The sequence below is a fragment of the Struthio camelus genome, chromosome 5 (assembly GCF_040807025.1).
Source record: "Struthio camelus isolate bStrCam1 chromosome 5, bStrCam1.hap1, whole genome shotgun sequence".
Classification (NCBI taxonomy): domain Eukaryota; kingdom Metazoa; phylum Chordata; class Aves; order Struthioniformes; family Struthionidae; genus Struthio; species Struthio camelus.
Window position 1 is genome coordinate 14,077,470 of NC_090946.1, and position 6,475 is coordinate 14,083,944.

A 6,475-nucleotide genomic window follows, 5' to 3' on the forward strand; every position below is an offset into this window, starting at 1 on the left:
TCCCAAGCCCACCAGACTTAGCAGTAGGCCGTACCACGCTGCACCAGCCCCCCTTCCCCCACACCACGCTACCCTAGCCCACCAGGCCCCGCACCACGCTGCACCAGCACCCCAGGTCCAGCACCAGTACAGCCAACCTCCACTCTCCAGGCAGCAGGCAACATGGCAATGCAGCTCTACAGCCCAACACGTCCCACACCCAGCCACAGCCTCTTCCTCTGCTTCCCACCTCACCTCAACCCACCTCTGCCCTCAGCGGCCCTGCCAGCACCAGCACCTCCAGCGCCGCCTCCGCCTCTCCGGCACCCGCTCTCCACAGGCTCCACACGCCGCCTTTCCCCCTCCAAGCGCTCCGCTTCACCGCACCGCCTGCCAAAACCAAGCACAACAAGGCCACGCGCAGCTTTCCTAGGGACCCTCTCGCACGGCCGGGCCTTTCCGTGGACAGCAGCCCCCCGACCCGCGCCTCCTCCAGCCTCGCCGCCCTCGCCGACACCCCGCCTCGCGCAGCCCACCCCCTCGGGCCTCGCGGGACACCCCAGCGCCTCGGGGGCAGCGCTCCCCCGCAACGCACCCTCCCGCCTCGCTTGGCGGCACCCTGCGCACAGCCCAACCTGCTCCCAGCACTTGGCCTTCGGCACCGGCCGCTCCAGGCCCGCGCCAGCCACCGCCGCTTCCTGCCTGCCCTGCCCGCAGCCCCTGCCCTGCCCGCGCACGCACGGCGCCTGCCCTCCCCGCTGCCCTCTGCCGCCACCGACAGCCGACCGCCCTGCTCTCCTGGCCGCCTCGCCCAGGGCCACCAACCCCCGAGCCCAGCAGCTCCCGGCCCACTTCTTTTGCCAGGGGCCCCTCGGCCCGCTCTCGCCCTTCGCCCCCACCAGAGCCGCAGCTCGGCCGAGGCGCCCGAGCGGCCCGGGCGGGCGGGCACAAGGGGTGGACGGGGTCGAGGGGACAGCGAGGGGGACACTGAGGGGGGACAGCGGGGACCGCGTCCCTGGCGCCGGCAGACCCCGCCCCGCCGCCCGCCCGCTCGGCGGCGCCCACGGCCGCCGGACGCCATCTCCGGCCTCTCTCCGCTCCCTCCCGCCCTCCGCCCGGGCCGCCGCGGGGATTGGCCGGCCGGGCCAGCTGCCTCTCGGCCATTGGAGGGCGCCTGCGCGCCGCCCGCCGCTGATTGGCGCCCCGCTCCCGCCTCTGGCCGGGGGTGGGGGGAGCGAGCGGCCGGCGGCGAAGATGGCGGCGGGGTGGCCGGCTGTGTGGTGGCGCCTGGCGGCGGCGGCCGGGTCCCGTCGCGTCGCGTCGCGTCGCGTCCTGTCTGGTGCGGTGGCGCGGCGCTGCTGGAGAGCGGCAGGCTGCGGGACGCGCGGCGGGTCGTGGCGCAGCCGGGCTCGGGGGCGGCGGGGGGGCCGGGCCGGGCGCGGGGAGGCGGTCGGGGCGGCCGGTCGCTCTCGCCTGGGCAACGCGCAACGGTTGTGGCAGCGCCGTTGGCAGCGCGGCGGGACCGAGCGGGACGTGCGCGATGGTGCCGGCCGCGAGCTGCTGGCAGCACCGGCGGGCGGCGCGGAGGAGCGAGCGCCGGCAGCGGAGCGCTGGGTGTCTGCGGGCGCTGTTTGCCGGCCCGTGCAGCGAGTGCCCGGCGGGCTGCGGGCGGCGCCGGAGGAGGGAGCGTTGGCAGCCGGCGGCCGGGCTGTCCGGAGCGCCGGGGAGGGGGCAGCGCTCGGGCAAGGGCTTCCCTGGCGGCCCCGAGGCGGCCGGGTGGCGCTTCCCGCCCCGCCGGGGGCTCGTCTGCTGCCGGGGGCGGCAGGTTTCCAGCGCGGCTGCCGCCCTCCCTCGGGCTTTCTTCGGGGGCGGGTGTTGGCAGGCTGGTTCCCAGCCCTGTGGGAGCCGCTGGAGCCTGGTGGTGGCGCGGCGTGTGGTGGCGCTGGCGCGGGGTCCTTCCTTGTCTGTCTGTCTGCCCGTGCAGAGCTTTCAGCCTTTGCTGTAGAAAGTGGAATCAGAGCGTATCATTTGGCCAGGGGGAAAAACCATCTCCTTGCCTGTGAAGCGTATAAGTAGAAGATGTGTTTTACTGGCGAGGCTGTTTTGGGGTTTCAGCTGCCTGGGGAGCTGAGAAGCGTAGTGGGAGCTGTGTCCTGTCTCTGCAAGATCTCTGTCTGCTTCCTTTGTGGCCGCTGGGAGCTGACGTGCTCACTGAGAGCTCGGTTGTGTTTCTCGGTTGTGTTTTCTGTTGCCTGGGTCAGCTCAACGTGGCCGCTTTGTCTGTCTGCGGGGGCAACTGGGGCGTGCAGCTCCCGCTGCCGGAGGGCTGTGGGGTGTTTCAGTTCCCAGTAGGTCATGACCAACTGGGTTTCGCTCCCCGGGGCTCCTCTCCGCAGGTAAGGCCAGTGGGAATGTCTTGTGCCAGGGGAAGGGGCTCTCTGGGACAGCTCTGGCTGGGCTGCAGTGTCCTGGAGCGTACGAGGGGCTGGAGGACTTTGGACTTGCTTCTCTTTGGCTTTGCTTTTTGGAGTTGTTTAGCAAGCTCCCGGCCTGGGCTTCCCAGCAACCTGTGCTTGTGGCTGCCCCTTTTTGGGGAGCTGTTGGGCAGTTGCTGCGAAAGGCAGCCCGGAGAGTCTTGGTGTTGCGGAGAGTTGAATTGTGCAACTGTTTCTTGCAGAGTAGAGAACGTGGCGCTGGAAAACGAGGTGGGACATGTCTGCGAGCTTTTAGCTAAGGAGGAAAGCAGTGATTTGGGGCAGAACCTCAAGAGCTCCCTTGCCTTTTCAGGGAAGCCACGGGCACTAATACAGGAGAGGGAGTGTGAGTTGTGTGCAAGAGCTGCTGTTGCTGTGCTGTGGTGCAGTGCCAGACTCGAGAGAGGGTCTCTCCTTTTCTAGGTGTCTGGGCGTCCCCTGCAGCCCACGCAGTAGGAACGATGTGTCCCCTCGGCATTTCTGTACTGTGCCGGCGCCTTCTCCCTGAAGGCAGGCCTCTTGGTGTTCAGCGCTGTCGCCTTGCACACGAAGGAGGAGGAGAAATGGGCCTGAGCTGCGTATGGGAGGAAGAGGCTTTTTGCCCATCACTGGCAGCGCGCAGAGAGCAGCGGCGCTCGGGCTCCTTCCGAGACCTTTGAGGCCTGGTAGGTGCCAGACAAGCTATGGCTCTGGTTTTGATTTATTTTATTATTGTTTTTTCATATTTGGGGCCACTAGTTGTGTGCGTTTCTGCTCTGTTTTCAGCAGGAGCCGTGCTCTGTGGATGCGCTGAAGGCCAGAAGGCAGAGCCGCAGTGCGCAGAGCCCCAGCGCCCGCTCCTCGGGGGGGGACGCGGGGTCGGGCCCGAGTGTTGAGAGAGGGGAAAGTGCCTGGTCCTGCTCTTTCTTAAGAGCTCTGTTTTGTTTTCCTAGGTGCTGGTTGCTGGCAAGAGCTGCTCTTTCGTCTCTTGCCCACCCCTCCCGCAGCTCTCTGGGGCCCCAGCTTCAGACTCCAGCTGCACTGAGGAAGTGACCTGCTTTCCCAGACCCCCCCCCCCCCCCCCCCCACCACCACCCGAAGGAGCAAGAATCCGGCTTTGGCCTTCACGCACCCCTCCAGGAGCTGCCGCAGCAGGAAGGCGGCCTGCGCCTGCCAGCTCGTCCCGCTCCCCAGGAAGCGCCAAGTGGGACTTGGGCACGGTGGCACCGCGCGAAGGTGTTTGGGCTCTGGGCAATAAAACTTGGCGCGAGCCCCAGCTGAGGCGAGGTGCCACGTGCTGTGTTCTGTGCGCGGTCTCTGTTCACGCCTGCTCGCAGCTTGCCGAAGGCTGCGTTCTCCCTGCTCGGGGAAGAGCTCCTGTCCCAAGGGGCTGTTTCTCCTCGCCCCCAGGTTGGCCCTTCCTTTGAGCAGGGGCCCTGGCAGCCCAGCTCCAGCCCGGGAGGCAGCGGGGAAGGCCGGGGCGACGAGGGAGCAGCGAGCGCTCCTTGGCCTCAGGGCTTTGTGTGGGGGCAGCCGCTGGGCAGGGCTTTTTTGTGCCCCCACCAAAGCCCTGAGGCTGGGGAGTGGGGGGGTCTGGGCTGAGGCCTGCCCCTGCTGCCCTTAAAGGCAAGGTGGAGAGGCTTTAAGGCTCTTCAAGTCTCTGGGGGCTCTTCATGGAACTGAAGGAGCCCCCAGGGACTTGAAGAGCCTTAAAGCCTCTCCACCTTGCCTTTAAGGGCAGTGGGGGGCGTGGGGGCCAGGCCTGGCCCCCATTGGGCCACACCCCCCCCGGGAGCCAGTGGGGGCCCTGGAGGCCCCTGGGCTCCCTAGCCTAAGAGACTTGTGTGGGGGCAAAAAAGCCTTGCTGAATTTCTGTCCCCACACAAGTCTCTTAGGCTAGGGAGCCCAGGGGCCTCCAGGGCCCCCATTGGGCCAGGCCGGCCCCTGCCCCCCGGGGGAGCCAATCAGGTCCAGGCCTGCCCCCGACGCCCACCACTGCCCTTAAAGGCAGGGCTGGGAGACTTTCAGAGTCTTCAAGTCTCTGGGGGCTCTCCAAGTTACTGGAAGAACCACCTCAGGGACTCAGCCCAACTGGGAGACCTGAAGAAGAAAGGTCTCCCAGGTGGGCGGACTCCCTGAGGTTGGTCTTCCAGGTACTTGGAGCTCCTTAATGTCTTCCTCAGTGCCTCCTGGTTCCCTTCAGAGCCCCCAGAGACTTTAAGACTCTGACAGCCCCTAGGGACTTGTAAGGAACGCAGCTGACCTGGGAGCCCTGCAGAAGAGAGGTCTCCCAGGTGGGCTGAGTCCCTGAGGTTGGTCTTCCAGTTACACTGAGGGACTCGGGAAGAAATTAAGGACCTCCAAGCTACTTGAAGAGCACCCTGAGGCTTGAAGACTCTGACAGTCTCCCAAGCCTGCCTTTAAGGGCAGGGGTGGGTGTCGGGGGCCGGCCTCGACCCGCCCGGCTCCCCCGGGGGGCAGGGGCAGGCCTGGCCCCACTGGAGCCGCTCCCGCTCCAGGGAGCTGCTCGGGGCAAAAAAGCGCCGCGGCCTCGCTGTGCCTGGGGCGCCCTCGCTGCTCGGCCACGTGCCCCCAGCCGAGTTGACGCCCAAACCTTGGCTGTCACAAGGAACGCCCACGTCCAGCCGCGGAAAGGTCGGGGCCCCGGGGACCTAGATGGCCCCGCAGCGGCCGTGGCTGCTTTCTCCACCGCCTGGGGGCCCGGCCGGGCCGGCAACGCTGCTCTCCCGGGAGAGGAGGCTGCTCTCCCCCTTGGGCTCCGGGATCGGGTCCCTGGGGGCTGGGGGCCGGGCCCAGCCGTCTCGCTGACTCCGCTGGCGCTGCTGCAGGGCCGGGCGGGCTGCAAGGGAAAGACAAGAGCCCTTGGTGGCCCGTCCTCTGCCCGGCTGCTGACGGCTGAGCTGCCGGGCGCTGCCCGGCCGGAGAGGGCTCCGCGGGCACAGGACCGCGGCTCCCTCCTCTTCCTCCTCCTGGTGCTGGGCAGGGCAAGGGGATCGCTGCCAAACTCCTCTGCCTCCTGCCTGCCTGCAGGTGCTGCACGAGCCCCTCCCCGCCTGGCTGGGGTGAAGCCAGCGGGGTGCAGTGTTGGGGGGGGGGCTCTGGGGTGCCCCACAAGACAATCCAAGCATCGAGGGTGCTCCGAAAGGCAACCCGAGGAGCCTGGGGCGCACGGAGAAGCGAGCGGCGGGCCGAGGAACCAAACGGAGGGCTCCGAGGTGCTCTGGAAGGGGAAAAAACACAAACAAACAAACAAACAAACAACCCCCAAGGCTCTGGGGAGCCAAAAAGCAAACCCCAGGGCTCCAGCACATCCCCACAGGCGAGCAGAAACATCTCAGACGTTTCAAAAGGCAACCCGAAGCCTAGAGGGCTCTCAAAGAGCTACAGCGGGGCTCCAGGAAAAGCACCCGAGGTGGCTAGAGCACCCTGAAGAGCACCCCAAGTGCTCTGGGATGCCCCAAAAGGCATCTCCTAGGGGTGCAGGGTGCCCCAAAAGCCACACTGAGGGGCCAGGGGCACCCTGAAAGGCAACTCGAGGGGTCAGGGGCACCCTGAAAGGCACTTGGGGGGAGCAGAGCACCACACAAGGCACCCCCCCCCATTGCTCTGGGGTGCAAGGAAAGGCACTCCGAGGGGGCTAAGACACCCCAAAATACACACCAACAGGCCCAGGACGTACCTAAAAGGACAAGAAATGGGTCTGTGGTGCCCCAAAAGCCACATCCCGAGCTCTGGGGCGCACCAAAAGGCACAGCAAGGGGACCAGCAGGCACTGAAAAGCACACCAAGGGGTCTAGGGGCCCCCAAAAAGCACACCAAGGGGCCTTGGGCACCCTGGACGGCACACCGAGGGGCTGAGGCACTCCAAAAGAAACACCGGGGGGTCCGCGTGGCCCGAGCAGCACAGCGAGAGGCCAGGAAAGCCCTGAAAGACGCGGCAAACACTCTGCGGGGCACCAAAAGTGACACCGAGGGCTCCAGGGCAGCCCCAAAAGCGCAATGGGGGCACCAGGAAGCACCCA

General features: G+C 67.1%; 1 long non-coding RNA gene across 1 annotated transcript; it reads left to right on the forward strand.

Moving 5' to 3' along the window:
* The first annotated feature begins 1,200 nt into the window (after nucleotides 1-1,200).
* Nucleotides 1,201-3,714, forward strand: LOC138067413 (uncharacterized). Its single transcript, XR_011141273.1, has 3 exons — nucleotides 1,201-1,318; nucleotides 2,877-3,118; nucleotides 3,386-3,714. It is a non-coding gene; the product is annotated as an uncharacterized lncRNA (long non-coding RNA).
* The last annotated feature ends 2,761 nt before the right edge of the window (nucleotides 3,715-6,475 follow it).